The 24552-nt window shown below is 37.5% G+C and overlaps 1 protein-coding gene across 6 annotated transcripts in view; it reads right to left on the bottom strand.

The window, feature by feature from the left end:
- PCNX1 (pecanex 1) overlaps positions 1–24552 on the bottom strand; it is a 166580-nt gene that overhangs the window by 132930 nt on the left and 9098 nt on the right. The window lies entirely within an intron of this gene.

Raw genomic sequence — 24552 nt, 5'->3', positions numbered from 1 at the left:
AACTAAGACTATAAAACCAGATAAGACATGGGGGGACATTCAAAATCCAAATGTTTTATTTTAAAATACTTAAATGTTTAAAATACTGAAAAATTGTAACCTGCCAAATAAAACGAATAAAAGAATACAAAATAGAATCAAGCAATAAATAGATTTATTGAAATAAGTCAGAAGCACCCTGGGCGTGGGGACTGCACACCCATAATACCTGAGGATTCAGTGATGTGGACATGAGTCCGGGGCTGGCGGGCTGGAGAACACCCCACTTGGAAGGCATGACTCAGAGTCACTGTTAGCAGAGCCTATAAAACTACGCTCAAGTTATGCCCCTTTTCATGAGAAAAAAATCATCCCAGGTGTTGACAGCTCTAGATTTCACATGTTTTCGTAAGATTCCACCTCAGTAATCTGAGAACATGGCTCTAAATTTACTTGGAAAGGTATCCTCAAATCGCTTGAGAAGGTGAAATTGAAAAGGTTCTAATGAACCAGGGAGGTTTCAAATACAGATATGATAGAAGTTTAAAAAATAAGACAGTTATTTGGGAGGTAGAGAGAGGGAAACAGTGTGGGTTGGAACTGGGAGGGGGGAAAAGAAAGTAAATCAAGCCTAAAGTTCAATACTTTTGGGTTGAGTGCAGGCATAATAGGTAAATATTTGGTATTTTTATTTTTATTTTTTAATTTTATTTATTTTTGGCTGCATTGGGTCTTCATTGCTGTGCATGGGCTTTCTCTAGTTGCGGCGAGCGGGGGCTACTCTTCGTTGCGGTGCACGGGCTTCTCATTGTGGTGGCTTCTCTTGTCGCGGAGCACAGGCTCTAGGCGCACAGACTTCAGTAGTTGTGGCTCATGGGCTCTAGAGCACAGGCTCAGTAGTTGTGGTGCACGGGCTTAGCTGCTCCGTGGCATGTGGGATCTTCCCAGACCAGGGATTGAACCCGTGTCCCCTGCATTGGCAGGTGGATGCTTAACCACTGCACCACCAGGGAAATCCTATTTGGTATTTTTAAATGCTTAGATTAAGAAGCCCTTCATATTAGTGTATCTAAAAAATTACACTGGTGATTTCAATTTAAAATGTCATTAAATAACAGATCTAGGCTTATAAAATGTATTTAAAATCTTACAAAATCCATAAATATCAGGTTTAGAAGAGTTAAGGACTCCAAAAGATTTGTTAGATAAGTTACATAATTTACTTAAAATAAATACTAAATTTATAAATGCAATTTAAATTCAAGGGATCTTAAGCTACATGAAAAAACCAAATCTCTTAAAAATGATTGTTAAAATGTGTTCAATCTGTAAAGAGTTGAGTTTAAAATTCTAAGTTAATTTACAGCTTTAATAAATCTAACATTCATTGCAAAAAAAAAAAAAGAAAGTTCCCTGAATAACTTTTTCCAAACAGAAACACACACACACAAATTGACAAAAATTTCAAAGTAAACACGCACATAAATACATACAAACACATACACTGCTTAGAATATAGAAGTTCTGCATGATGCTGATTTCCATATGATATGTTCACTTAAGGACTGGAATTCTTGGAGATCATTTAGTTCAACACCCTCATTTCCGGACTAAAAACAGAGCTACCTTATGATCCAGCAATCCCACTCCTGAGCATATATCTGGAGAAAACCATAGTTCGGAAAAATACATGCACCCCAATGTTCACTGCAGCACTGTTTACAATAGCCAAGACATGGAAGCAACCTAAATGTCCATTGACAGATGAATGGATAAAGATGTGGTACATATATACAAGTAATATTGTACCTATATACAGTATTACTCAGCCTTTAAAAAGAATGAAATAATACCATTTGCAGCAACATGGGTGGACCTGGAGATTATCACACTAAGTGAAGTCAGACAGAGAAAGACAAATATCATATGACATCACTTATATACTGAATCTAAAAAAAAAATGATACAAATGAACTTACTTACAAAACAGAAACAAACTCACAGACTTAGAAAACGAATTTATGGTTACCAGGGGGGAAGAGTGGGGTGGAGGGATAGATTGGGAGTTTGGGATTGACATGTACACACTGCTGTATTTAAAATAAAATGACTTTCCATGAAATTAATTAATTAATTCTTAGAAAGGTATAACCTTCCGAGACTGAACAAGGAAGAAACAGAAAATATGAACAGGCCAATCACAAGCAATGAAATTGAAACTGTGATTAAAAATCTTCCAACAAACAAAAGTCCAGGACCAGATGGCTTCACAGGTGAATTCTATCAAACATTTAGAGAAGAGCTAACACCTATCCTTCTCAAACTCTTCCAAAAAATTACAGAGGAAGGAACACTCCCAAACTCATTCTATGAGGCCACCATCACCCTGATACCAAAACCAGACAAAGACACTACAAAGAAAGAAAATTACAGACCGATATCACTGATGAATATAGATGCAAAGATCCTCAACAAAATACTAGCAAACAGAATCCAACAACACATTAAAAGGATCATACACCACGATCAAGTGGGATTTATCCCAGGGATGCAAGGATTCTTCAATATACGCAAATCAATCAATGTGATACACCATATTAACAAATTGAAGAAGAAAAACCATATGGTCATCTCAATAGATGCAGAAAAAGCTTTTGACAAAATTCAACACCCATTTATGATAAAAACTCTCCAGAAAGTGGGCATAGAGGGAACCTACCTCAACATAATAAAGGCCATATATGACAAACCCACAGCAAACATCATTCTCAATGGTGAAAAACTGAAAGCATTTCCTCTAAGATCAGGAACGAGACAAGGATGTCCACTCTCACCATTATTATTCAACATAGTTCTGGAAGTCTTAGCCACGGCAATCAGAGAAGAAAAAGAAATAAAAGGAATACAAATTGGAAAAGAAGAAGTAAAACTGTCACTGTTTGCGGAGGACATGATATTATACATAGAGAATCCTAAAACTGCCACCAGAAAACTGCTAGAGCTAATTAATGAATATGGTAAAGTTGCAGGATACAAAATTAATGCACAGAAATCTCTTGCATTCCTATACACTAATGATGAAAAATCTGAAAGAGAAATTATGGAAACACTCCCATTTACCATTGCAACAAAAAGAATAAAATACCTAGGAATAAACCTACCTAGGGAGACAAAAGACCTGTATGCAGAAAACTATAAGACACTGATGAAAGAAATTAAAGATGATACCAACAGATGGAGAGATATACCATGTTCTTGGATTGGAAGAATTAACATTGTGAAAATGACTATACTACCCAAAGCAATCTACAGATTCAATGTGATCCCTATCAAATTACCAATGGCATTTTTTACGGAACTAGAACAAATCATCTTAAAATTTGTATGGAGACACAAAAGGCCCCAAATAGCCAAAGCAGTCTTGAGGGAAAAAAACGGAGCTGGAGGAATCAGACTCCCTGACTTCAGACTATACTACAAAGCTACAGTAATCAAGACAATATGGTACTGGCACAAAAACAGAAACATAGATCAATGGAACAAGATAGAAAGCCCAGAGGTAAACCCACGCACCTAATCTATGACAAAGGAGGCAAAGATATACAATGGAGAAAAGACAGTCTCTTCAATAAGTGGTGCTGGGAAAACTGGACAGCTACATGTAAAAGAATGAAATTAGAATACTCCCTAACACCATACACAAAAATAAACTCAAAATGGATTCGAGACCTAAATGTAAGACCGGACACTATAAAACTCTTAGAGGAAAACATAGGAAGAACACTCTTTGACATAAATCACAGCAAGATCTTTTTTGATCCACCTCCTAGAGTAATGGAAATAAAAACAAAAATAAACAAATGGGACCTAATGAAACTTCAAAGCTTTTGCACAGCAAAGGAAACCATAAACAAGACCAAAAGACAACCCTCAGAATGGGAGAAAATATTTGCACACGAATCAACGGACAAAGGATTAATCTCCAAAATATATAAACAGCTCATTCAGCTCAATATTAAAGAAACAAACACCCCAATCCAAAAATGGGCAGAAGACCTAAATAGACATTTCTCCAAAGAAGACATACAGACGGCCACGAAGCACATGAAAAGATGCTCAACATCACTAATTATTAGAGAAATGCAAATCAAAACTACAATGAGGTATCACCTCACACCAGTTAGAATGGGCATCATCAGAAAATCTACAAACAACAAATGCTGGAGAGGGTGTGGAGAAAAGGGAACCCTCTTGCACTGTTGGTGGGAATGTAAATTGATACAGCCACTATGGAGAACAATATGGAGGTTCCTTAAAAAACTAAAAATAGAATTGCCATATGACCCAGCAATCCCACTACTGGGCATATACCCAGAGAAAACCGTAATTCAAAAAGACACATGCACCCGAATGTTCATTGCAGCACTGTTTACAATAGCCAGGTCATGGAAGCAACCTAAATGCCCATCAACAGACGAATGGATAAAGAAGATGTGGTACATATATACAATGGAATATTACTCGGCCATAAAAAGGAACGAAATTGAGTCATTTGTTGAGACGTGGATGGATCTAGAGACTGTCATACAGAGTGAAGTAAGTCAGAAAGAGAAAAACAAATATCGTATATTAATGCATGTATGTGGAACCTAGAAAAATGGTACAGATGAGCCAGTTTGCACGGCAGAGGTTGAGACACAGATGTAGAGAACGGACATATGGACACCAAGGGGGGAAAACTGCGGTGGGGTGGGGATGGTGGTGTGCTGAATTGGGCGATTGGGATTGACATGTATACACTGATGTGTATAAAATTGATGCCTAATAAGAACCTGCAGTATAAAAAAACAAACAAACAAAACAACTAATACTAAACTTTCATTGGGTTATTTGTATGGAAATATGTTAATATAAATGTTTCAGACATTACATGAAATTTCTAAAAATCTTATATGTTCTGGTATAATGTTATAAGTCATAATCCTAGTTATTACCTTAAAATGTATATCTCAGAAATAACTAATTTTCTTGTCAACTGCATTGTTATGAACTTTCATCAAATTTTTAACTGTGGTCATTTTTAAGTCTTTTGTCATTTACAGACAGTTCTGTGTGTACTCTGATGCTTTTGCAAATATGTTCCTATAAAAGGGTTTCATCTTTAAGAAATTCATGGAAAAGACTCTGACAAGTACAGGTTTCTAGTAACTGACTGTACTGCTGAACTGAATGAATAAGCATTTTCAGAACTCTAATGAAAAACTGATGAACTCATAAAAGTGCTAACAAAAGATCAAGATGAAAAAAAAAAATTAATTACATGGGACTGAGTGAACTGATGAGGATGAGTATAATTTTTGTGACTTTCTGTCTGAATTTAAAAAAAAAAAATCCAACAAGGACTCAGAGGCAAAGAATATACAAATCAATTTTCACTGCAAAGTAAAGGAGCTGTTACAGTGGAGGATTACTGGACTGAATGTCAATATTATGACATAGTATGAGTGTGTTTCATGTTTGGTAATTGCAATCATTGTTGCTTTTGTTGTGGTCATCCATGTACAATGCTTGGTGTCAGTCTATTTATCTCTTGTAAAAATAAAATACAGTGTGTGTGTGTGAAAAAAAATAAAATAAAATAAAATAAAATAAAATAAAATGACTTTCCATGAAATTAATTAATTAATTTAAAAACACGTATCACTGTATATAGGAATATGTATATATTTATATATGTATGTGTGTATATATAATATGTATATTATATAAAGAATAAATATAAAGAATTCCTTCAAAATCAATAACAAAGAGGCAGACCAATGAAAATAAAGGACAATAGACAGAACTTACACAGAAAAATATAAATAGCCAATAAAAACAACATGAAAACATGTTCAACTTCATCAGTAATGAGAAAAATACAATGTAAAACCTCAACAATGTTATCATTAACACCCATCTTAATGAACAAAAATTAAGAAATCAGACAAAATTAAGTATGGACAACCAGACCTCTTATAAACTGCTAGTAGACATATAAATTGATAGATACATCACCCAAGATCCAGCAATTTCTCTCATAAGCATAAAAATGAAAGAAACTCTTACACTCGCAGCATAAGACTTTTACCAAAAACTGGGGGCGGTGGGGGACCTCAATTGAAAATCAACAGGAAAATGGAAAATGGCAGACTAGTTACCAATGTAATATAACAGTAAAAACTACAGCTACATGCAGCAACATTAACTGTACATATACAATATGTGTTGTATTCCAAATGTAAACTTACGTTTTACTGTATTTTCTTGATTTTTTGATAATAAGCATGTATTTCTTTTAGAGTTAGAAAAAAGAGCTAAAATTTTAATAGTGATAAAAAGGTTTTCATATTAGAAAAAGAGTATATTTGTTTTCATCTTTTACAAAGACATGATCTACATTCTTCTCATTAATGGATGACTTATCAATAGGTCAAGTTCCACATCAAGGCAGTCTGTCACCTTACTCCTTACTTGCAAGAAGTTAAAAAAAAATCTTAACTCTCAGTTATACATCCCTGAATGGCAGGAAGTGTTAACAGCTGTCAGAGAGCTCTAGATATTCAGATCAAACATAGCCCCCAAAACTGTAGTAAGCCTCCTTACTAAGAACTGTGTTAGATACTTTACATAAGATCATCCCTCTTAGAAGCTGGATGAATAGAAATGTAAATTAAAACTACAATTAAATATTACCACATACCCATTAGGATGGCTACTATCAATTAACCAGAAAAAAAAAAAAGGACAGAAAATAACAAGTGTTGGCATGGGTGTGGAGAAATTGGAACCTCTGTACGCTGTTGGTGGGAAAGTAAAATGATGCAGCCTCTATGAAAACAGTATGGTGGTTCCTCAAAAATATTAAAAATAGAATTACCATAAGATCTAGCAATTCCACTTCTGGGTATTTATTCAAAAGAATAAATCGAATCTTGAATAAACTGCAGGATCTCGAAAAGATATCTGGACATTCATGTACACAGCAGCATTATGCACAATAGCCAAGAGATGGAAGCAATGCAGTGTCTATGAATGGATGAATAGATAAACAAAATGTGGTCTATATGTATGATGCATTATTCAGCATTAAAAGGAATGAACTCCTGTCGCATGCTGCTGCATGAAGGAACCTTGAGAACAGTATGCTAAGTGAAATAAGCCAGTAACAAAAAGGCAAAATACTGGATGATTCCACTTATATGAGGTATCTAAAGTAGTCAAATTCATAGAAATAGAAAGCAGAATGATGGCTGCCATGGGCTGGTGGGAGAGAGAGTGAAGAGTTGTTGTTTAATGGGTGTAGAGTTTCAGTTTTGCAGAATGACAAGGTCCTGGAAATCCATTCCACAACAATGTAAATATACTTAACACTACTGAACAGAACACTTAAAAATGTGTTAAAATGGTAAATTTTATGTTACGTGTTTTTTACTACAATTTAAAAAGTTAGACGGACAAATGTTTCACTCTTTTCTCTCTGGTGAGGAAAGAAAGTCAAATGTTGAGAAACAAGCTAGGAGACTGAGCCATTTACACCACTTCTTAAATTCTGACAGTTCATCCTGAACGTTAAATAGTTGTGTTATTTCAGCCAGGAGTGATGGGTTCAAGCTATTCAAGACGCCAAATATATTTCTGATAGGACTCTTGAGAAAGCCACTTGGAATCACAGAAATGGTCATACCGGAATTAACAGTGCCATGAAGTAAATTTATCTTACATTTATCTTATCTTACATTTCATTTCAAAACTCAAGTGAATAATTCTCCCCTATGGCAGGCACACTGCATGGCAGAAAAGCTATCTTTTATACAATGCTCATTTCATTGTGCAGCAATGTAAAGACATTATGTTCACTGTCTATGCTTTGTGGTGGAATCTTAATTTTCTCTATTTTCTACACCACTGAGTCGAGATCTGAAGCATACTGTTAACAAATGCGTATCCTTCCTTAATATATTTGTAGCTGTTCTCAATTAGAACTGATTTCAATGCATCTTTTCCAGTTCATGTTACAATACCTAGTGCCAACTAACATACTTAGATATCAACTAACATCTAACACTTAGTGAACACCACGTGCTAGGCACGTTTCTACGTGCTTTATGTATATTAACTCATTTAACCCTCACGATCACCTCATGAAGTCAGCACTATCATTCTTCCCATTTTACAAATTTAGAAACTGAGGCACAAAGAGGTAAGTAACTTGCTCAAGGTCTCAGAATGAGACGTTAAGGAGCAGTTTGCCTCCAGAGTCCTTGCTCTTCATCATGATACCTAATTGTCTCTAAATCAGGGGTTGGCAGACTTTGTCTGTTTGAAACAAAAAATATTTCACAGTTTGCAGGTCATATGATCTGTCATAACCACTCAACTCTGCTGTTGTAGTCTGAAAGCAGCTATAGGCAGCATACATGAACGTGAACATGAACATGGTGTTTTCCAATAAAACTCTATGGACACTTTGTAGACACTGAAGTTTGAAATTCATTTAATTTTTACATAGCATGAAGTATTACTCTTATTTTGATTTTTTTCCAACCACTAAAAACTGTAAAGACCATCCTTACTTAGCTCATGGGCCATACAAAAACTACATGGGCCGTAGTTTATTGATACCTGCTCTAAATCAAAGTTTATTTTCTTCTCTCACCAGTAAGATATCATCACCAAACAAAAGATCATCAAGCACTTCCCCCTCATATGTCAAGTACAAATCTATCATCTCCAACATCCCCAGTTTCATCCAACTATGAAGCAAAGTAACTGCTAGCAAACATAGGCCAGTAATTGCTCTTCCCTTTCAGTGAGAAAGTCTATCAGTTTACACAGAAAGCATTGGTTTGGGATTATCAAGGAAAATTCCACTGGTTCCACAGAAATCACTGGAAAAATGAGAAAAACAATGGCTTTCAGAAACTATTTGACAAAGTTTCATGAAAAGAAACTAACTAGGGACGAGGGACAGAGGGTCTCTCTGTACTATGAAGGAAAACTTCCGACGCAAACACGAAGACTGAACCTCACTGTCTCTAAAATAGTAGATTAACTGTTAAGAGAGTCGTAGAAGGGACTTCCCTGGTTAGGACTCCATGCTCTCACTGCTGAGGGCCTGCGTTCAATGCCTGGTTGGGGAGCTAAGATCCCACAAGCCGTGTGGCACAGCCAAAAGAAAAGAAAAACAAAACAGAATCGCAGAAGTGAAAAAACAAATTTAGGTCAGCCTTTCAAAACAAATAGATAGCAAGAAGGTCACGTTTCTACACATCTCCTTTAATTAGATATTTTTCCTCAAAATGTTTAGCCATAAATTTGTAATTAATAAATACAACTGTCATTCCCCTGAGGCCTTTCTTTGCTGCCTTACGATAAACCATAGTTCGATATACAGCTATAAGAAAAAACTGAGTAACAGTTTTGCTTCCAAGTTCAAAACACTAAATTCATTCAGATTATTCCTTTTAAGTCCAAGCTTCTCTCCTCGTGTGGTTTGGGATCACTGAATGCTGCCAACTACCAAGGTAGTTGGTGCTTTTACTGAGCTACAACATAAACAATCACTGAGATATTTAGACAGAAAAACTGAACTTAAATTTTTCTTAGCTTTTTTTTTTTTTAATTTTATTTATTTATTTATTTTATTTATGGCTGTGTTGGGTCTTCGTTTCTGTGCGAGGGCTTTCTCTAGTTGCGGCAAGTGGGGGCCCCTCCTCATCGCGGTGCGCGGGCCTCTCACCATCGCGGCCTCTCCTGTTGTGGAGCACAGGCTCCAGACGCGCAGGCTCAGCAATTGTGGCTCATGGTCCCAGCTGCTCCGCGGCATGTGGGATCCTCCCAGACCAGGGCTCGAACCCGCGTCCCCTGCACCGGCAGGCAGACTCCCAACCACTGCGCCACCAGGGAAGCCCCTTTTCTTAGCTTTAAAGTCCTGTCTGCTCTGTAAACATGTAATAGAAAAGGAAGTAAAAATAAAATGATAGCCGGGCTTCCCTGGAGGCGCAGTGGTTGAGAATCTGCCAACACAGGGGACACGGGTTCGAGCCTTGGTCTGGGAAGACCCCACATGCCACGGAGCAACTAGGCCCGTGAGCCACAACTACTGAGCCTGCGCGTCTGGAGCCTGTGCCCCGCAACGAGAGGCCACGACAGTGAAAGGCCCGCGCACCGCGATGAAGAGTGGCCCCCACTTGCCGCAACTTGAGAAAGTCCTCGCACAGAAACGAAGACCCAACACAGCCAAAAATAAATACAAATAAAAATAAATAAATTTATTTAAAAAAAATGATAGCCAAAAAAATCTGGTAAATGAAAACAAAAATTAGCAGAATTTGAAAGCAGTATGCCTTATGCCCTGGGGATGGGACAGGGAACCACAGATACTAATCCTGTCCTAAATTATAAATTCCATCCATCAATAATATCCCGACTAACTTTTTTAAAAACTTTTTCAGAGGAAAAACTAGACGTTGGATAACAAGGGTACTGCCTTCCTTCCACAGTCTACCCCCAAATGCATCACGCCTATGGCTATTCTGCTGGGCACAAATGGCCAACCGGGCAAAGAATTAAGAACCAGTCTTCATAAAGCTATACCGAGATAGCCAATTGGCCCTGGGTTCTAGCTTTTCTACTGGTATACCTGAAGCTGTGGGAACACCTGTACTTCCTCATCCTGATGGAAAATCCCTTCTGCCTTATTCACAAAAAAGATAAATGCATAAGCTAATTCCTGCAAATTGCAGAATTCAGTTCCATATCTGTACCCCCTTTCATTTCTGGCCAACAGAGAGAATGCTGGGGGAAAAGGGAGAGAGAAGGTCTTAGTAACCAAATATTGCCTATAAATTGTAGACAATGACTATTAATTAGGGGTAAAGAAAGAGGTTGGATCAGAAAGAAAAGGACTGTTTTTAAACCTTAGGGTTTTCGTATGCAGGCTGCCCCCAAAGGACTTAGGAAAGCCCTTGTGTCACAACCCTAACTCTAGGGATTCGGCCCTCGTCACAGCCCCCTTCGGGGGTTGACGATAAGCACTGCAGGTAAATACCTCCTTTCAGAGGACGGGCTGCAGAAGAAAAAGAAACTACTCCCAATGTCAGGATTCAGGCATACTTGCCCATAGGAAAAAAACCCAAAATATAACTTCCTAGAATTCCAACTACATAGGGAGTCAAATTGATTTCAGCAGGCCAGCTGAGAACCTCGAACAAACTCAGAATACATTTTCCCCAAAGGCACTGGTTTACAAGTGACTACTGGAACTTGAGCCTATCCATATTTCTGCAGAAGTCTGAATTTTATCTACGTACTATTTTAATACAATCATTAAAAATACTAGATACTTTTCTGTTTATATTTGCATTTTATGTCACTCTAAAACATATATTTGTATTTACATTTTTATCTACAGTAGAATGTTCTTTGTAGGAAAGCAACATTCAAAAATACATATTAACAAGCTGCAAAGAGACCAAAGTAATATAGTACATACAACTCATCACCAATAATATGTGTTAGGAGCTAAAGATAGCCAGGATAGGCATATATAAAACATAAATGAGAAGTCAGGGCACAAATGTGAAAAATAAGGGAGGGAATAAGAGTCCTAAGAAATAAAAGCAAGGATGTATACTGATGGACTAAAGTTATCTCCTATACTTTATAGGAATTTTCCTATACTTTTAATTTTCCCAACAAGGAAAGAAAGGGCTTTTAGACAATCTGAATCTGTAAATTTTGGTGAAAGTCAATGTCTTTACAGTTAAAATGTTACAAAAAATATATTTAGATATACTATATTTCTATCCTATTTCATAAAACAATTGTGTTCAATTCATTTACATGTACCTTTAGCAGCAGAGCTTTCTTCGTCACAAAAGCCATCATGAGTTATTTAACACAGGCTTACATAGCACATCATCATCAGTTTGGTACATATCATTTAAGTTACAAGACTTTTTAAAAGTACATGAGGCTGTTACTGGAAATTCTGTTTATAACAAATATCCATTTGCATTTCATTAGGACAACTGTTCTTTTTCCATTCACATCATAAATGCATATTCCTATCTCCATAGCTGAATAACATATTGTTTTATCTTTAATAATTTATTATGACATTCAATACTTGCAAATTATTAAGTTATAACCCTAGTAATAGTTACTATACCTATTGATAAGTTTTTTAGGACTTTAAAAAAAAAAACATGTTGAAAACACAAAAAAGCAACTGGGTGAAAAAAGTAACTGAGCAAGCAGCAGGTAATATAAAAGACTCTGTAACGACTCAGATAATACGGTAATTCTTTCTTTGCTGAGGGATAATTGTCGGGGAGTCAGGGGGAATCTAGCCTTATACAGGCATACCTCCGAGATATCGTGGGTGTGGATCCAGACCACCACAATAAAGCGAGCCACGTGAATTTTTTGGTTTCCAAGTGCATATAAAAGTTATATTTACACTATACTGTGGTCTATTAAGTGTGCAAGCATTATGTCTAAAAAAAGGAACGTATCTTAATTAAAAGATAGTTTGCTAAAAAATGCTACATCATCTGGGCTTTCAGTGAATCATACTCTTTTTGCCGGTAGAGGGTTTTGCCTCCATGCTGACAGCTGCTGACTGATCAGGGTGGTGGATGCTGAAGGCTGGGGTGGGCGTGGTCATTTCTTAAAATAAGACAGCAATAAAGTTTGCCACATCGACTGAATCTTCCTTTCACGAATGATTTCTCTGTAGCATGCAACACTGTTTGATAGCATTCTACCCACACTCGAACATCTTTCAAAATTAAAGTCAATCCTCTCAAACCCTACCACTGTTTTATCAACTCAGTTTTTGTAATATTCTAAATCCTTTGTCATTTCAACAATGTTCACAGCATCTTCACCAGGAGTGGTTTCCATCTCAACAAACCACTTTCTTTCCTCATCCATTAAGAAGCAATTCCTCATCTGTTAAAATTTTATCATGAGGGACTTCCCTGGCGGTACAGTGGTTAAGACTCCACGCTTCCACTGCAGGGGGCGTGGGTTTGATCCCTGGTCGGGGAACTAAGATCCCACATGCTGCATGGTGTGGCCAAAAAAAAAAAAAAAATTTTTTTTATCATGAGATGGCAGCAATTCAGTCACATCTTCAGGCTCTACTTCTAATCCTAGTTCTCTGTTATTTCCACCACAACTGCAGTTACTTCCTCCACTGAAGTCCAGAACCCTTCAAAGTCATCCATGAGGGTTGGAATCAACTTCTTCCAAATTCCTGTTAATGTTCAATATTTTGACCCCCTCCCATGAATCACAAATGTTCTTAATGGCATCAAGAATGGTGAATACTTTCCAGAAGGTTTTCAATTTACTCTGCCCAGATCCAGAGAAATCACCATCTATGGCAACCATGGCCTTAAGAAATGTATTTCTTAAATAATGAGACTTGAAAGTCGAAAATTACTCCTTTTTTAAAAAAAATATTTATTTACTTATTTATTTATTTGGCTGTGCCAGGTCTTAGTTGGGGCACATGGGCTCTTCACTGCAGCGTGGGGGATCTTTAGTTGTGGCATGTGGGATCTTTAGTTGCAGCATCTTTAGTTGTGGCATGCGGGATCTTTAGTTGCAGCATCTTTAGTTGTGGCATGCAGGATCTTTAGTTGCAACATGTGAACTCTTAATTGCAGCATGTGGGATCTAGTTCCCTGACCAGGGATTGAACCCGGGCCCCCTGCACTGGGAGCATGGAGTCTTAGCCACTGGGTCACCAGGGAAGTTCCCAAAATTACTTCTTGATCCATGGGCTGCAGAATGCATAGTGTTAGCAAACATGAAAAGAAAAAAAAAGAATCTCATTGTACATCTCCATCCGAGCTCTTGAGGGGCCAGGTGCATTGTTAATAAGCAGTAATATTTTGAAAGGGATCTTTTTTCTCAGCAGCAGGTCTCAAGAGTGAGATCTACTGTTGAGACATAAAATATACAGTAAACCATGTTGTAAATGGATGTGCTGTCACCCAGGCTTTGCTTTTCCAATAGAGCAAAGGCAGAGTAGATTTAGCATAATTCTTAAGGGCCCTAGGATTTTTGGAATGGTAAATGAGCACTGGCTTCAACTTAAAAAGTCCCCAGCTGCACCAGCCCCTAACGAGAGAATCAGCCTGTCCTTTGAAGCTCTGAAGCCAGGCACGGACTTCTCTCTAGCTATGAAAGTCCTAGGAGGGATCTTCTTCGAATAGAATGCTGTCTCATCTACACTGAAAATCTGTTGTTTAGTGTATCCACCTTAATTAATGATCTTAGCTGGATCTTCTGGATAACTTGCAGCTTCCACATTAGCACCTGTTGCTTTACCTTGCACTCTGATGTTATGGAGATGGCTTCTTTCATCAAGCTTCATGAACCAACCTCTGCTAGCTCCAAACTTTTCTTCTGCAGCTTCCTCACCGCTCTCAGCCTTCACAGAATTGGAGAGTCAGGGCCTTGCTCTGTATGAGGCTTTGGCTAAAGGGACTGTTGTGGGTGGTTTGATCATCAGACCACTCGAACTTTCTCCACATCAGCGATAAGGTTATTTCACTTTCTTGTCATCCGTGTGTTCACTGGAGTAGCACTTTTAATTTCCTTCAAGAACTTTTCCTTTGCATTCACAACTTGGCTGTTTCGTGCAAGAGGCTTAGCCTTCAGCCTGTCTCGGCTTTTGACATGCCTTCCTCACTAAGCTTAATCATTTATAGCTTTTTATTTAAAATGAGAAATTTAAAGTGAGAGAGTTTCAGTTGAACACATAAAGGCCACTGAAGGGTTATTAATTGGTCTAATTTCAATACTGTTGTGTCTCAGAGAATAAGGAAGCCTGAGGAAACCGAGAGAAGTGGAGAACAGCTGGAGCAGTCAGAAGACACGTTTATCAATTGTTTGCTGGCTTATGTGGACACGGTTTGTGGTGCCCCCAAACAATTACAACAGTAACATCGAGGATCACTGATCATCACAACAAATAACGAAAAAATGTGAAATACTGCAAGAATCACCAAAATGGGACACAGAGACACAAAGTGAGCTAATGCTGTTGGAAAGATGGTGCCATTAGACTTGCTTGATACAGAGCTGCCAAAACCTTCAATTTGTAAAAAAAAACACACAGTATCTGTGAAGCACAATAAAGCAAAGTTCAATAAAATGAGGTTTGCTTGTATTAAAATATATATAGTAATGTGGCAGACTAGAGACAGAATGCTACAAAACAAAAGATGGTGAGAAGGAAAAAAACTGGAATGTACGTTAACAGCACAGCTTTCCCTCAGTTTCCATAATCATCTTTAGATTACTATTCAGAACAAAAGGAGGGTAAAAAACAATCATCACGTAATTCCAAAAGATTCTTCAAACAATTCCTGTCTACAATTTCTCAAAGACAGCACACTGAAATTCTAGAAATTTTTCAAAAATGAAGGTAACAAGGAGGTATAGGCCCTCAAATAGGATATCCAACAATCCAAACTCTATAGATGGAATTAATGACACAAAAATCCTTTCTAAAACAAATTCATGCTTTCCTCTATGTTGAAATGGTTTTCTGATGAGATTAAATTCCCAAGCCATCAAGCAACAGCCAACCTGAAGTATAGTAAAAAAAAAATAACTGATATACATCTGGAAATTATAATTGGTTATTAAAATGTCAAAACAGCAAACAAAAACTGGAAGATAGAGATAGTCATGCATCTAAAATAGAGACCAGTACAGATTTATCTTTCAATATTATCGAGAGGGTATTATCTAGAGACTGATTCTGTTCTTTACCAAAAAACCCCCCAAATGAAATTATAAGAACAGTGAGAGGCACCAATGTTTTAATTTAAAAATTTTTTTTACAATTTTTAAAGGTTACTTTTCATTTACAGTTATTACAAAATATTGGCTATATTCCTCATGTTGTAGAATACATCCTTGAGCCTATCTTACACTAAGAGTTTGTACCTCCCACTCCCCTACCCTTATATTGCCCCCCCCCCCCGCCCCACTGGTAACCACTGTATCTGTGAGTCTCCTTCTTTGTTATATTCACTAGTCTGTTGTATTTTTTAGATTCTACATATAAGTGATATCATACAGTGCTTGTCTTTCTCTGTCTAGCTTATTTCACTTAGCATAATGCCCTCTAAGTCCATCCATGTTGCTGCAAATGGCAAAATGTCATCCTTTTTTATTGCTAGGTAGTATTCAATTATATTTATATACCACGGCTGCTTTATTCATTCATCTGTTGGACACTTAGGTTGCTTCCATATCTTGGCAATTGTAAATAATGCTGCTATGAACAATGGAGTGCCTATATCTTTTCCAATTAGTGTTTTTGTTTTTTTCAGATATATACCCAGGAGAGGAATTGCTTAGTCATACAGTAGTTCTATTTTTAGTTTTCTGAGAAACCTCAAACTATGGAAAATACTGTTTTCCACAGTGGTTGCACCAATTTACATTCCCACCAACAGTGTAGGAGGGTTCCCTTTTCTCCACACCGTCTCCAGCACTTTTATTTGTGTTCTTTTTGATGATAGCCATCCCGACAGGTATGAGGTGCTATCTCATTGTGGTTTTGATATATAGTTCCCATGATTAGCAATGTTGAGCATCTTTTCATGTGCCTGTTGGCCACCTGCATTTCCTCTTTGGAAAAACGTCTACTCAGTTCTTCTGCCCATTTTTTAATTAGCTTGTTTGTTTTTTTGACGTTGAGTTGTATAAGCTGATTATACATGTTGGATATTAATCCCTTACCAGTCATATCATTTACAAATATTTTCTCCCATTCAGAAGGTTGTCTTTTTGTTTTGTAGGTGGTTTCCTTTGCTGTGCAAAAGCTATTACGTTTAATTCGGTCCCATTCGTTTATTTTTTATTTTATTTCCTTTACTTTAGGAGACAGATCCAAAAAAATATTGCAGCGATTTATGTCAAAGAGTATTCTGCCAATGTTTTCCTCTAGGAGTTTTATAGTATCCAGTCTTACATTTAGGTCTTTAATCCATTTTGAGCTTATTTTTGTATACGGTGTTAGAGAATGTTCTAATTTCATTCTTTTACATGTAGTTGTCCAGTTTTCCCAGCACCACTTGGAAGAGACTGTCTTTTCTCCCTAGTATATTGTTGCCCCCTTTGTCGTAGATTAATTGACCATAAGTGCATGGACTTACTTCTGGGCTCTCTATCCTGTTCCATTGATTCGTGTGTCTGTTTCTGGAGAGGCACCAATGTTTTGATTTACGTGTTGTTCTGAGTAAACCTAACCGTCCTGGAAAGAGAATGGGATATCCTATACTAAGAACTATCTTGATTCATATCATAAATTAGTAACTTGACATTTTGCTGTATGAATCACTCTTTTAATGGTTTAATCAGTCTAAATAAATCCCTGAGTAAACTGATAAAAACAATTCATCTAAACGGTAAATATGAGGACCAGAAGCTATCTCATAAAGTCCAACTTAAATTGCTTGACCTATTTCTTTATTCTATTTGTTTCTGATATATTCTATTGAAACAATTTTTCAGGATTTATAGTAAGTGAAAATAAGAAATCTGTCAACATGACTTTGCAATTCTAAAGAATAGAAGCTAGGTTACCTTTTTACTATACCTCACAAAACAACAGTTCAAGATATATTCCGTGAGATTACTTTATAGGCAAATATATGTAAAATACTGGGACTCTTCTTGCACTTATTAGATATACTCCTATAAAAGCAGTGTACTATACAAGCACAAAATCAGTATCAACAGTTCAAATTTAAGGCTTAAAAATCAAAAGAAATTAATTCAATAACAAAAGCATTAAGCCAAAGTAAAACTACAAGGACCAAGTAAAAATAAATATTTTAAAATAAAATATGAATACACACAAAAAATTAGGTTATCAAACATTATTATTTGTGTATTCTTTTATGTTTCACTCAAATAGAACGGAATAAACTGCAAGCTGAGGTCCTAACACAAGAATGTAAGTCAGTAAAATTTATAAATTAAAAGTATACTAGCTCTCTTGAGAGTACTAACAAAACCCATATTTCGTTTTTGCCCTGAGCTCACTCAATTGGCTTGAAACAGGATGATGGTATTGCATGCTATATAATCCACTTCTTCCTTTAAAAGTAAATGCTAAAATAGGGAATGCATCACACACTAGACTTTAGGTGAGATAAATATGAAAGCTGCCTACCAGAAAAAAAGAATGAAGGAGAGTATAGCTTATCTTACTACCACCATTTCCTCAGTTTCCATAATGGCAACTCTGACACACTTAAATCAATAAATAAGAGTTTTATTCATTCATTCAACATATATTTACCGAACACCTATTAAGCCCCAGATATTCTTCTAAAGAATGTAAACACTGCAATAAATAGGATCCTTTCTCTCCTTGAGCATCTTAAGAAGAATGACTATTGTTTTACCAAGTGCCAGGTACTTTAAATGGATTGCCTCACAACAATCCTCTGAAGAAAGTGCTATTATTATTTCTATCTTACAGATAAGAAAACTTAGACAATGAAGTCACTGCCTGCAGCCGGTAAGTGGCAGAAACAGGATTTACATCCAGTCTGACTCTAGTGGTTAAGAATCTGAGTTTTTAACCACTACACTAGACAGTCTCCTTCCAAGGCAGTGTTTCTCAACTTTTTTTTTTAATTATTGCTCTCCTAAGGAGTCTTTTTAGGCATTTTTCCCCTAATTACTCCCTGTGAAATAATAAAAAACACATATAGGGCTTCCCTGGTGGCGCAGTGGTTGAGAATCCGCCTGCCAATGCAGGGGACACGGGTTCGAGCCCTGGTCTGGGAAGATCCCACATGCCGCGGAGCAACTGGGCCCGTGAGCCACAACTACTGAGCCTGAGCGTCTGGAGCCTCTGCTCCGCAACAAGAGAGGCCGCGATAGTGAGAGGCCCGCGCACCGCGATGAAGAGTGGCCCCCACTCGCCGCAACTGGAGAAAGCCCTCGCACAGAAACGAAGACCCAACACAGCCAAAAATAAACATAATAGATAAATAATAAATAAAAATTAAAAACAAAACAAAACAAAAAAAACACACATATGTTGGCTTCTGTCCCTGGTTCTTGATACAGAGCTCCTAAAACCCTTGCGATCTCCTAAATGATGAGAGCGCAAGGAGCATCTTTTGTTCTAATATTTGGTCTTTGACTCTGGTTCCTGTCACCTAAATCCCTTGGAAGTTCCTGGGTGACGGGAATGCCTTTTGTTCTAATGAGGTGACTCTGGGTGGGCTCCTGGATGCGGGCTGGTCACCAGGAAGACCAAGCTATGATTGGAAGCTTGGAATTTTCAGCCTCATCTCTCATTCTCCATAGGGGAGAGGGGCTGGAAATAGAGTTAATAATTGATCATGCCTATGTGATGAAACCTCCATAAAATCCCAATAGTATGACGTTCTGAAGAGTTTCCAGGTTGGTGAACACAGGGAGGTGCTGGAGGGTAGCACACCCACAGAGGGCGTGAAAACTTGGTGCTCTTTCCCACATATACTGCTCTATGCATCCCTTCCAGCTGAAGGTTCACCTGTATCTTTTATCATAGCCTTTTATAATAAACTGGTAAACAGTAAGTAAACTGTTTTCCTGAGTTCTGTAAACCTCTCTAGGAAATCAATCAAACCTCAGGATGGGGTCACGGGAGCCAGTGATTTACAGTCAGTCGGTCGGAAGCGCAAGTAACAACCTGGACTTTGGCCTGGCATCTTAATTGTGGGGAAGAGGAACAGTCCTGTGGGACTGAGAACTTAACCTGTGGGATGTGATGCCATCTCCACGTGGACAGCACCAGAATTGAATTAAACTGTAGGACTCCCAGCCAGGGTCTCAGAGAATTGCTTCGTGTGGGGAAAACCCCACACATCTGGTGTCAGAAGTGCTGTGAGTATAGCAGTGTGAGAGTAAAGGAAAAACACACAGAAGTGCAGGTTTTCTAAACACTGCCCCTCATGAAAGTTTACCACCACAGGAACACTGTATATCTATATGTACTGTGTGAACATCTGTACTTTGTACACAAAAATACTTGACCACCACCCCCCAAATCAAGAACTAATTTTCGCCCCCTTGAGGACAACAACATACCCACTGAGAATGAATGCTCTAGAGCAGTTTCGCAGCCTCAGCACTGTTGACATCTTGAGCCAGATAATCTTAAATGTTGCTGGGGGCTGTCCTATGCAATACAGGATGTTTAGCACCTTCCCTGGCCTCTACCCACTAGAAACCAATAGCACTGCTGTGCCAAAGTTAGGTTAGAATTTCCCGAAAAGTTCCAGTCCTTGAAACAATTGCTTCTCTTGCTGCTATTTACCTATTCATAAGGACTACAGTTCCAGATTTTGTTCATAAAAGACTGGAATGGACAGGATATAAACAGACTGCAAACGTTGCATCTCTGTAGCTGGAGTGAAGGAGCACATGTAATAGTAGTAGCAACGGCAAGAAGAAATAGTATTTTATATAAACACAGCAAGGAAAGAGGCCTGTATAAGACCAATTAGTAAAAGGATATTAAATTTTAGTAAAATCCAGTTATAATACAGGCATACCTTGGAGATATTGCAGGTTTGCTTCCAGACCACTGCAATAAAGTGAAGAGCACAGTAAACCAAGTCGCACAAATTTTTTGGTTTCCCAGTGCATGCATATATGTGTGTGTGTATATATATATATTTACACTATACTGTAGTCTATTCAGTGTGCAATAGCATTATGTCTAGAAAAAATGTACATACCTTAATTTAAAAATACTTTATTGCTAAAAAATGCTAATCATCATCTAAGCCTTCAGCAAGTCAGAATTTGCTTGCAATAGTAAACAAAGATCACTGATCACCACAACAAATTTGATAATAATGAAAATTTTGAAATATTGTGAAAATTACCAAAATGTGACACAGAGACACAAAGAGAACAGTGCTGTTGGAAAAATGGCGCCAAAAGACTTGTTCAATGCAGAGTTGCCACAAACCTTCAACATGTTAAAAAAATGCAGTACCGGAGCTTCCCTGGTGGCGCGGTGGTTGAGAATCTGCCTGCCAATGCAGGGGACACGGGTTCAAGCCCTGGTCTGGGAAGATCCCACATGCCGCGGAGCAACTAGGCCCGTGAGCCACAATTACTGAGCCTGCGCGTCTGGAGCCTGTGCTCCGCAACAAGAGAGGCCGCGATAGTGAAAGGCCCGCGCACCGCGATGAAGAGTGGCCCCCACTTGCCGCAACTAGAGAAAGCCCTGGCACAGAAACGAAGACCCAACACAGCAAGCAATCAATCAATCAATCAATCAATCAATATGCAGTACCTGTGAAGCATAATAAAGTGAAGCACAGTAAAATGAGGTATGCCTGTACATATGGTAGAACAAGGCTAACTAACCTCTCCCTCCAAAATGATGAGTGAGACAAATTATCTCACTTTAACTATATGTGAGAACCATAACTAAATCCCTGGGAGATTTATAATGGGCTTCCACTGTATTCATATAAGACGCTAGTTGAGAAGGGGAGCCAAGATTAAAGATATAATTAGATGGTGATTTCAAGGCCAGCTCTGAGAGTTCTAGATTCAGAATACATATTGAAAAAGATCCAGGGACACTTAGTTCATCCCAATCAATCATAAGTAGGCTTTCAGAAACAGATTAATCAGAAAAGCACCTTGCAAGACCGTGGAGGAACACGGTGGAGGGTGACCGTGATGGCCCTCCGGAGGCCAGAGGGAAAAACGGCAGAGGCAATCTACATAACCCTGAACCAGCGGTTTAACTTCTAGGAGCCTCTGTTTCCTCATCAGAAAAATAGGGATAAAAACAGTATCTTCATTTCACAGGGCTACAATGAGTATTAAGTGGGAAAACTTGAAAGGAGATAGTGCATGGGCATATAATAGCACAAGAACTATCTGATGTTGTTAATAATGCTCGAGCAATGTAGTGACAAATCTGAGATAAGCAAACAAAAAGACCTCTGAGTAGAAATAGTTCAGAGAAAACAAAGATTAACTACAAAAAAGAAGATGACGTACGTAAGACTTGTGAGACCTCAGAATACACAGAGGTAAACATTAGTCTGACAGTGAACCACCAGAAGTCACTGGAAAATGGAGAAATACTTCCATAACATAGTAAAGAAAAAAGAATCTATATTCCAAAAAAAACTTAGTATGCTCAATGGTAAAACACTAAAATTCCCATTAAAGAAGGGTACAAGGCAAGGCTGTTCATATTTTCAACATTATTTATTACATCAATAGATACGTAAAGTACCATACCAAGCAATTACACAAGAGAAAAAAGTATAAACACTGGGAAGAAGTTAAAATTATTATTTATAAATATAATTGCATATCTGAAAATCCTTTTAAAATAAACAGAAAAATTATTAGAAAGAATAACCTAATTCTACAGTATCTGGTTGCAAATTTAGTAAATTGAAATCAACAGATTTGGGTGGGATCCTGGAACAGAAAAAAAGGACATTAGTTAAAAAAAGAAAGAAATCTGTACAAAGTACAGATTATAAGTTAATAATGGTGTATTAATATTGGTTCACTGCTTGTGACAAATGTGCCACAATAAACGAAGATGTTAAGAACAGGAGAAACTGGGTGCAGGATATATAGGATCTCTCTGAACTATGCTTGCAATTTTTCTATACATCTAGAACTATTCTAAAATAAGGTTTTTTTAAAAAATCATGATTTTTCTTACATAATAAGCAATAATCAGTTAGAAAGAATCGGTTGCATTTACAGTAGTGTTAGAAACTAAAATCTAAGAATACTAATCCTAAGGGAAAATGTGCAAGGTTAACATAAAGAAAACTTCTTTAAAAAAAAATCTACTGAGGGACATAAAAGAAATGAAGAGTTCACCTTAACTCAATATTATAAAGACATCAAACTTCCCTCCCTAAAGTAATCCAAAATTCAATACTTTTCAGTAAAAAATTCAGCAACATCCCTGGGAAATGTAACAAAATGGAGGAATAAACATGCAAGAATAGCCAAAGAAATAACAAGAAGAGGAAATAACAAGGTAAGACTACTACTAAGAAAGGAAAATACATAAAACTAGGATTACTAAAAAAAGTATGGTATTGGGCTTCCCTGGTGGCGCAATGGTTAAGAATCCACCTGCCAATGCAGGGGACATGGGTTCGAGGGGACATAGGATCGTCCCTGGTCCGGGACGATCCCACATGCCACGGAGCAGCTAAGCCCGTGCACCACAACTACTGAGCCTGCGCTCTAGAGCCCGTGAGCCACAACTAATGAAGCCTGCACGCGTAGAGCCCGTGCTCCACAACAAGAGAAGCCACCGCAATGAGAAGCTGGCGCACCACAACGAAGAGTAGCCCCCGCTGGCGGCAACTAGAGAAAGCCAGCGCGCAGTAACAAAGACCCAACTCAGCTAAAAATAAATAAAAGAAAATAAATTTATAAAAAAAAAAAAAGTATGGTATTCATGTAAGAAAAGACATATTGATAAAACAAAATGCAAATACCCCCATGGAAACTTAGATTAGAAAGGTGGCATTTAAACCACTGAGAAAAAGACAGGACTGTTTAATACATTAGGTTGATTGGGACAACTGCCTATCAAAAAAAAAAATTTTTTTAAACTAGACACTCATATATTGCTTACAGCAAAATAAATTCCAAATTGGATGAACTATAAAAACTATCAGATGTTTGCAATTAGATTACAGAGGACTAACATATAATTAATCCTTAATATACAACCTCGTAGAAAATGGATAAAGCACATGAACTATTACAGAAAAATAGGAAAAAAATGACCCTGAAGCTTATGAAAAGCAGCTCAATCCCACTCAAAGTAGGACAAATGCCAATTAAAACCACTCTAAGATACTATTTCTTACCTATGATAATCGCAAAACTATATGAGGCTGTGGCAGGCAGGAGCACAAAGAGGCACTCTGATACACAGCTTGCGGGCATGCAAAGTAAGCGATACAATCCCTCTGCAGGGCAATTTGGCACTATCTTTCAACACTACAAAAGCATTTACCCTTTTGACCAACCAATCTCATTTCTAGGAATTTATCTTAATATTATATCTAGACACATGTGAGATGACATCTGTATGATTATTTACTGCAGCATGGTTTGTGTTAGCAAAAGGCTGTAAACAAATTAAATATCCATCAGCAGGTAACATGATAAGTAATCTATCCATGCAATGCATTACTATGGAACTATTAAAAATAAAAAAACTAAACCCAACAAAAGTCCAGGACCAGACAGCTTCACTGGTGAATGCTACCAAACATTTAAAAACCTAATACCAATCCTTCTCAAAGTCTTCCCAAAAACACAAGACAAAGGAACACTTACAAACTCACTTTATGAGGCCAGCATTACCCTGATACCAAAACCAGATACCACAAGAAAAGAAAATTACAGGCCAATAACGCTGATGAATAGATGCAAAAATCCTCAACAAATCAAAACCACAATGAG

The sequence above is a fragment of the Balaenoptera musculus genome, chromosome 2 (genome assembly GCF_009873245.2).
Source record: "Balaenoptera musculus isolate JJ_BM4_2016_0621 chromosome 2, mBalMus1.pri.v3, whole genome shotgun sequence".
Classification (NCBI taxonomy): Eukaryota; Metazoa; Chordata; class Mammalia; order Artiodactyla; family Balaenopteridae; genus Balaenoptera; species Balaenoptera musculus.
This window is presented reverse-complemented; position numbering and strand designations above follow the sequence as displayed.